General features: G+C 42.4%; 1 protein-coding gene across 1 annotated transcript in view; it reads right to left on the bottom strand.

The window, feature by feature from the left end:
* The window catches only part of LOC111652282 (kinesin-like protein KIF20B), a gene marked incomplete at its 3' end in the record, with an annotated part of 21,824 nt that overhangs the window by 5,848 nt on the left and 6,940 nt on the right, over positions 1-9,036 (bottom strand). The window lies entirely within an intron of this gene.

Raw genomic sequence — 9,036 nt, 5'->3', positions numbered from 1 at the left:
TGGCTTGAACAGATAAATATCACAGTGCTGTTAGTCTTCTCATGTAAAAACAGACAAGAAAGAGAATAATCCCTCCTCCCTTGATCTGATACTTTAATTCTTTCGTGTTTCGATTGAACGGGTTTGACCAGAAACCATAAATGATCCATGAGTTTCAGCTGCCTGCGTCTCAGTACATGTGGGTCGTGTGTCCACAGAAACATGGAGAAGGGAATGAAAATATACTGCACATACATAAGTGAAAACTCGTGCGTCACAGATGGATAGTGAGACATGGTTCAATGTTTCATCTCATTTTAAAAAGAGAGCATTAAAAGTTTATAGAGTTCAGGCTTCTGATGGGATTTGATATGAAGTGCCACTGGTGCCAACGTGGGGTAGAGTCATTTCCTCAAGCTCCGCTGGCGTCCGACTGTCCCACGAGTCCTGCTGCGTTCAAGTGTCACGTTCAAAACCCACAGATTCAGAATCTAGTGTGTGTTTTCAGATGCAGACTACATTTTGTTGTTCACAGGGGGAGGACGTTAATATGTTTATTTACATCCCTGTTGGTCACTGCGTACACCCTGCCGCTACAGAACACGGATATGAGAATAAAGGAGGCAGTGGAAGTGTCGCTAAAGATTTACTGCAGAGTCCAGGAGCCTTAAGTGTCTGTGTCTCCAGGCCACAAATCTTTTTTTAGTTATGCTCCAGTTGTGCTGGAGCTTATTATAATGTGGCTTATTTGTCCTGAAAAGTGCTGCAGTTAAGAACATTCACTGACAATCGGCTCATAATTCTGTTCCGTGGCGTTAAGGTAATTTTAATGTTGTTCCCTTGGGGTGGACACAACGAAAGCAGCACTTTACGATATAATGTGAACTAAAGCCTGAAATAAATATCAGGAGGTTAAAGGTTCAGGCTGCATTTTCTTTTAAATTAACAATGAATTTGCTCTAACAAGTTTTGTCTGCGTTTCCATTTATACCTCATGAATCTCCACAAGCCAATTAAAAAGCAGTAAGCCCTGATCCACCAGTCTGAAACTATAATGTGTTTCTGTTTCCACGGTGAGGAGGAAACTGTGACTCTACATCGTCGGTACGTCCACTATCACCCACTGAACCACCCGCATTCGGACTCCCTGGGACCGCCCCCTCAGTGACGACAGCCAATCAGCAGATGTGATGTAGACCTTACTCTGCAGTCTGTTACAACACGCGAGTCAACAGTTCAACACGTCCACACTAAGAGCCGTCGTCTCTTCACATGTAAAAGTAGATCAATCTGCAGCTTTTCTCAAACGCAGAGAACAGACTAAAAACAAAAGGTTCCACTGAGATAATCCATCAAGAGTCACTGATGCAGCAGCAAATAAAACCCTCTGAAGCTCCATAAGAACATAAGAGCTTTGTTTTAATGCTGTATCATCTCCTCAGTCACTTTCCTCTTTGTGTCGACGCGTCACAACCACAGCAGAACACAAACTCCCCCGCTCCATCTAATTACTGAATCTAATTAATGACACTGAGCGCGACGGACGCTTCTTGTTTTCATTTGACCTGGAAAATGCAAATCTGCACTCTGAGGATCTGTGACGCTCTCTCTCTCCCTGACCTCTGTGCGCCTCCATCAAGTGTTGTCCCATTCATCAGCGGTGAACCCGCTCTGTGCCGGGCGAGGCCACGATCCCGGCGACAGTCGGACTCACACAGAGAGAGAGAGAGAGAGAGAGAGGGAGAGAGAGAGGGAGAGAGAGAGAGAGAGGGAGAGAGACAGAGAGAGAGAGGGAGAGACAGAGAGAGAGGGAGAGAGAGAGAGACAGAGAGACAGAGAGAGAGTGAGAGACAGAGACAGAGAGACAGACAGAGAGAGAGAGAGAGGGAGAGAGAGGGAGAGGGAGAGAGACAGAGAGAGAGAGGGAGAGACAGAGAGAGAGGGAGAGAGACAGAGACAGAGAGACAGACAGAGAGAGAGAGATAGTGAAAGAGAGAGAGACAGAGACAGAGAGAGAGAGAGACAGAGAGAGACAGAGAGAGACAGAGAGAGACAGAGAAAGAGAGAGATAGAGAGAGTGAGAGAGTGAAAGAGAGAGAGAGACAGAGAGAGACAGAGAGAGAGAGAGAGAGAGAGAGAGAGAGGGAGAGAGAGAGAGAGAGAGAGAGAGAGAGATGACAGGGAGATATTTCATATGATCTAAAACACCTTCTGTCAAACAAACCGAATGTCTCTCGCCCAGCAGCAACATCGACCGTGAGCAGCTCGAGGCAATAAACACTCGATGGCTTCTACACCGACTCCCACTTTCAAAACAACTAATAAAAATATGGAACTTTTATTTTGAAGAAAAGTTCTTCGGCCTCATGATTCGATTTCGATCCGTGGGCTCAGGATTTGATTCAAAATCAATTCTCGATTCAAAACCAGGGTAAAGAAGAAAAGCCAGAGGAGTGATTGATCGGTGAAAGGACGTTTTCTGTCTTTTCATCTTTACTAATTAACGATTTAATTCTCCGTCGTTAAGGTGGAATTTTTTTTTTTCACGTCACTCAAAACATGATGATTTGAAAATCAATCAATACACTTTAAATGTCAATATGAAAACTTTGATCAGTTAAAGTTTTTGTTAGCTCTCTCCATGACGGAGTCTTTAGTGATGACATTAATAACATACAGCGCTGCAGACGTCACGTCGCATCCAGCTGCTTCTGAACGCAGCGTCACTCACTTCTTCTTTTACTGTTTTTACTGTTTTCTTCTTTCTTAGTGTCCGGGCGGAAACCGATCAGTGAGGGAAACTGATAAAAACATAAACCAGGTATATTAGTAGTTCTTATTAGTAGTGTTCAGATTCTGTGACGTCACGTTCACATCTGCAAATCTTACAACTGCAAGGAGCCGCTGCCTTTAAGTTGTTTCAGTGAACGAGTTAAAAACAGATTATTTACATATCCAGCAGGTAGAAAGTCACATTATGTTTCATTTGGAGACACGTTTGTTTGTGATGGATCTAATCTTCAACTCTCTCTTTTATGCTAAATGTTCATCACTGACTTCATGTGCTCACACTTCAGTTACTCATCAGGACGACGGATCCTTTCACGTCACACCGAGTCACTCGAGTCTTTAAAAACGCCATTCTGAAGCCACGAGCGTCTGTTTTTCCTAAATCACAAACACTCACTCTTCCTCCAGAGTACTCTTGACTTTAGGAGGTGATTTTTATTCTGTTAAAATGCTCCACCACAAACACTGACCTTCCCTTCGTGGCCTTTTCGTCTTGTCGCTAGTATATTTAGCAGTTATTTCCACGCTGTTATTTCTCCAGCGGGCCTCAGTGACGGCGACTGACGCAGTCGGTAAGACTCTGGTGATGGAAGTGGAAAGCCTGGATTAGATCCATTACATGCTCCGTCAGTGGGGACGGTGCATCTCACTGAGCTGTGTGACTTTATACTGTGTGGGTTACACATGCAGTGACGCCAACAGCCAGTATAACAGCAGTTATAAGTATGATATACATGTAATGGCGTGTCAGCAGTAAGTTAAGGTGTCGTCATGGCGGTCGGGTTAATTAGTGCATGAGACCCTGTGTCTGTTTCAGCAACACGTTGCACCGGGTTGATAATTACAGGCTGTAATGTTTCCTGACAGTAAGTACACACGTTTTCATTTCAAAGTGTGTGTGCTGCAGCCGACGTCATGTTAATGGATGTGTACATTAAAACAGGCTGTGCAGTTAGACTTTACTCTGTCACCGCAGTGTCAGCTTCCTCTGCTCTCTTTTCCCTCCTCCACTGATTTTTCTTCTCTCTGCTCCTACCCACAATCCCTCCCCTTTCATCTTGCCATCTAATTTCCCTCCACTCCCCCCATAGCTCTGCTTTAACTGCCACTTTTATCTCCCCCTTTCTCCTCTTTCTGTCCAAACCTCTTCTCCACTTCGCTGCCGTCTTCCTCCATCTGCCCTTCACAATTCACCGTCTTCCTCTTTCATCTCCACTCTAACCCTCAACCCATCTCTCTCGATTTATTCCATCTGCGCTGCCACCTCCTCCCTCCGCACTCTTTTTCCTGCACTTTGTTTTGGCTGTTTTCTCACTTGGTTTGAAACTCGACCTTTAAACCTTTTTGTTTTCTTTGCACCTTCTTCTCCTCCTCTCTCTCCTGTTGTTCAGAACTCCTCTGGGTGATTGATGAGTTCGAGCCCGCTGCATCATCCTTTTTAGATTCACATATCGTTGACCTCTTTGTTTTCAAGTGGAAACTGGGTCATTGCAGCAGCTTTAACAGACGCACTAATTAGAGAACAAAGTGTTCAAGAAGGAGAGAAAAAAAAAATGCAAAAGATTTTTTATATAACTGTCGTCCAGTTTCATATCCAGGAATATGTGTACATCTATCTCCATCTTCCTAAAGAGGAGCGTTCGTCTTCATAAATGTTGACTGAAGTGTCCCAGATCGTCACATCGGTTTAAAGATTGACGATTTAAATCAAGCTTTTGCAGATTTTAGTTTTTGTGCGGCAGCTTGTCTTAGGTCTTAGTGTTGGGAACACTGGTTTTATCTCAGCACTAGTTGTGCTAAATTCACCTTTACCTCAACTGTTCATCAAAAACACTTCTGCGAACAACGTTTTAAGTTGCTGCGTCACAAAGTTGATGCATTCAGCTTCTAAGTAGCTTCCTGGTGTCATCCCCAGATGAACTCCATCTTTAATTCAGCAAGGTCGGCTTTCCGTGGAACGAACACGACTGCAGCGTTCAGATGCATCTGGGAAAACGGGGTCTCCAGAACATTTACATAAAGGCAGTAATTACACTGTCTATTATTTTCAGTTTGTAAAATACCAAGGCAACATTAGGTGTCGAGGTCTTTCACTGTTTCACTTTAATATTGTTGCTTTCTTTCAACGAAATGCAGCGTTATTTGCCCCTAAACTGACGGCTTGTGTCTCTTCTACCCTGAACCTCCTTTAAAGGCTTCAGATTTCACCCTCTGCTGTGGAGGGAAAGTCTGACAGCAACAGCCCTTTACTTGTGGAGTCGGTGACATCACCTGGCATGACCTCCATTATCTTTTCCAACACGTAAAAACTAAATCTCCTTAAACAACATCTGTATTTAACAGAGGGTTAAACGTGATGACACGTGTGACACTTTCTTCTTCCTTGATGTTTGATGTTTACCAGAATAATTCTGCGCAGCGTTCATACCCTTCCCTTTGGCGTCAGTTATTCAGGGAAGCTTGTTGTTGTGACTGAAGGTGTGAAATTCGCTGTCAAAGTACGAGCGACAAGTGTCTGAGCAGAGCTGTCAGACTGACGCAGATCTGCCAACCTGCACCATCAACACCCCAAAAAAGGTGGGAGCGAATACTGTTATTGAGCAACACGACAAAACTGCATGTGACAACAGGAATATGCTCGTATAGTAATGAGTTTATACGTTTATACACTCTCAACAAAACAAGATATGAGACGTACATAACTCCACGATGGGTTAATTTGAATGTAAAATGTTGTTGGTTAATTTAAACACTTGGATTCAAGGTGAATATTATAAAAACGTTGGATTCAAAGACAGAAAGAGGGTAGATACAGCTGTATTCAGCGTGACATGGTGCAGTGGGATGTTTAAATGGCAAATGACAGTTTAATTAGAAACATGCACTTTTGCATGTTTATCTACAATACTGGTGGTTTAGTTTATTTAATAGGAACGATGCAATTTGACAGTTTAAAGCTATTGCTAATTTTCAGCTGCTGTCCCTTGTTGGGATTTTACATGTTCATTACACTGTTCAGCGATCGCAATAATTAACGCAAATTAAACCAAACGCTGTGAGTTCTGCCACATGAAAGACTCACATTCACCAACAAACATCACTGTTAAACACAGTGTCAAGCAATTCCCAGATGTTCTGCACCAAAGCAGAGTGAAATTGTTCTGTAGCGCTGCAACACGGGAAGAACGAAAGGTGTCGAGCTGCTGGAACGACGCTCCGCTGCTTTTATTCCCCACATGAACCTAAATTACTACAGTCCCATCATAGATCGATATTTATCTACATTTATTATTGTTTTTAATGAAGATTTTTCTCCCGCAGTTTCATTGCAAAAATACCATCTAAGATCACATAAGAAAAGGCAACTTTGATCACAATTTTTAGGAAAAGCTGCCGTGAAATCCAACAGGCCAAAACAAAACTGTTCTGCAGATTGCAGCGTTTATCAAGTCGCAAACCGTGACTTTCATATCAAGCAAGTCACCGTCCTTCTGATGTTATCGTTACATCATCAGTTCGTTATTACGACACGCCGTGCACGAAATCGCCTACTTCCCTCTTATCAGCTGTGAACTTAAAACACTGAGCACGGGGAAGTGGGAATTACTGGCATAAGGTGTTTTTATGCCTCAGCACTCAGAGGACATCACTTGGGATTATGTGGAAACAAGGGAGATTCAGTGTTTACAAGGCGAAGCAACAAGACGCCAAAACTGTGTCATTACAATAATGACGACGTGACTGTGTCAGCGAGAATGCTTTATAAATATATTTAGATATTTGGAGATGGAAACTTCACCGATTATTTACAATATAAAGAATATAAAGAACAAAATGAAAGTTCTTTATCTGCCTCACCTGCTGCTTGATTCGTTGTTTTTCATATTTGAGAATTTAAAGTGTAAAATGATTGTTGCTTGTACTTTACATCTGTCAGCACAAATTAGTTTTATTTTTGGCATCTGTTCAAACCGTAGAACGTGACGTGTTTTCAAGCTGTTTGCCAGAGAGGGAGAAAGAGAAGCTGTAACCGCTGTTAACCTTTGCAGCAGTGCAGTGATGTGACAGTTGCACTGAACCCGACCTTGTGTTTCTCTGAGCGGGGGCTCTGTTGAATGTGCTCTCTGGTGTGTGTGTGTGTGTGTGCCATTAATAAAGTGGGAGTGTGTGTGTTTCTCCTTGTAAAGGGTTTTTATGATTAATGAGATTGTCTTCTCTCGCCCATATGTGCTGGGGACATGCATGGGGATGTTGTTATGGTGTTTACACAAGGTTGAACAACAAAAGCTTGAAGCTAAACAGTCAAAATCTAAATTAAGGACGTGCTGTTTATGCACATTAAACACAAATACTGCCTTGAATTCATCTTACATCTTGTTTATTATTGTTTCTTCCTCTACCTGTTGAGGTTGGTAAATATTCAGGAGTGAAAATAGATCACGTAAGGTTTGTGATTTGATGGAGATCACATATAATATTCTATTTATGGTAATTTAATGAATTAATCATTATTATTTTTATGAAATGATTGAACAAAACCCTGAAATTTTCTGAGGCCGTTTGCACAAACACCTTAAGGCTTAACTTCTCCTTAGCTGAGGGAGTCAGTTAAAGGTGTCGCACAGAATCCCTTAAAAAGGGTCTGTTTCCATGGAGATTGATTTGTTGATTTGCTGCCATTAGCACGTGTGAGGAATCATGAAGCTGCGGAGAGTAGGAAGGTTTAAACCGTTGGTTTAATGAGATGAATTCAAAGAGATGTAAAATCAATTCCTCGTCGTTGAAGGTGTCTCTAGTGTCTCTAAGGTCTTTGAACAATCTTTTTAGGATGAGTTTGTTTTCTTCATTGATCACCATGAACTCAGTCGTGTTGCGGTTGAGACAGAGTCAGAGGTTCCTCTAGTTTTTCTCCCTTACTTTGGTGGTTAAGGTCTCAGGTGATTCGTTAAGTTTGCGACTGAAGTATTAACCACAGGGAGAAGACTCAGACAGGAAATCTTAAGTTGAGGTGTTTTGTCAATGACTGCTTCATTTTGTTGAATCTAATAATTAGCTGACTTCGACAAGATGAACGACTCCAATAGTCTTTATGTTAATTTTTCTTCTCCCAGTTTTAATTGCGCTGTATATTTTTACCAATAATTAACAGATCTTGTTGCAGACATGAAGGCGTGAAGATTAGATTATGGGAATGACGTGCATTGTTTTTATCTTTATATTTGATGAGTGTTTTTACCTCTGCAGGCCGGGCAGATACGCATGAAACAATAATTAATGTATGCAGTATAATTAAGTTACAACTGCATTGGTCTTTAAGTGCTAATTAACCGGAGTGTGTGTTCTACAATAACGCACGTGTGTTCCTTCTTTCCATTCACCGTGTGTATGTGAACATGCTTGTTAATGTAAATACATGAGCTGGAATCAGCATTCACACGTGTCGCACCTTCAAGAGCCAAATGTAACAGAGGCATCAGCCCACTTCTTCTTCTTCTCTTGCATTAGTCCAAACAAACAAACCAACAGAAGTGCAGCTCCGAGTTCCGGAGAGACCTTTGACCTTTTCACCCTCCAGCGCAGCTTCACTTTTCTACTCGAGTCTCTGAGTCTGGTGTCGACTCCGTGGAGCCTCGTCGTTCTGGGATTCGTTTTCAGGACAATGTGACGAGACTTTGGTTTCAGAGCACGTCGGACGTATGAACGAGCTCACGGGCGGAAACTCTGTGATCCGTTTCTAAGAGGCGCAGATGGGACCGGCTTGTTGACCCGGCTTGTTGACCCTGTTACTTATAATAATCACACACAGCCTTTGTTTATCTTCTGGCTCTTACACCGGAGGTCGTTGAGATTCGTGACAAATTAAAAAGATAAATCCTGAAATGTTTCTCTGCTGTTTAACGAGGAAAAACTGACCAGAAACACAAATGGGTTTTTTTTCAGTTCAGTTCTATGTGATCACATGACAGACAACAGTTCTGCCATGTTTGTTTCAGTGAGGAGATCCACTGCATCAAAACTCAAGCTGCATCAACTAATGACACCCGACAACTTATCGACCCGGTACTTTAACGGTTCTCTCACCGGCGCTTTTTGTCATTTAGTAAGAAGAAAAACATTGTTCATTTTCTCACAACATGACGCCGGAGCTTATGGAAACGTATCTCGGGGCCCGTTTGATGCCGGGTTTCTGTATCTGTCCCTAATCTCCTGGAACCCAGAGACGGTGAAGAACAGAGATCGACAAAAACACCTGCACCACGAAAAACA

Source organism: Seriola lalandi, unplaced genomic scaffold (assembly GCF_002814215.2).
Source record: "Seriola lalandi dorsalis isolate HSWRI2012SDOR001 ecotype SW California unplaced genomic scaffold, Sedor1 jcf7180002053934, whole genome shotgun sequence".
NCBI classification, from domain to species: domain Eukaryota; kingdom Metazoa; phylum Chordata; class Actinopteri; order Carangiformes; family Carangidae; genus Seriola; species Seriola lalandi.
The sequence above is the reverse complement of the archived record's forward strand: the minus strand, read 5'-3'. Positions and strand labels throughout refer to the sequence as shown.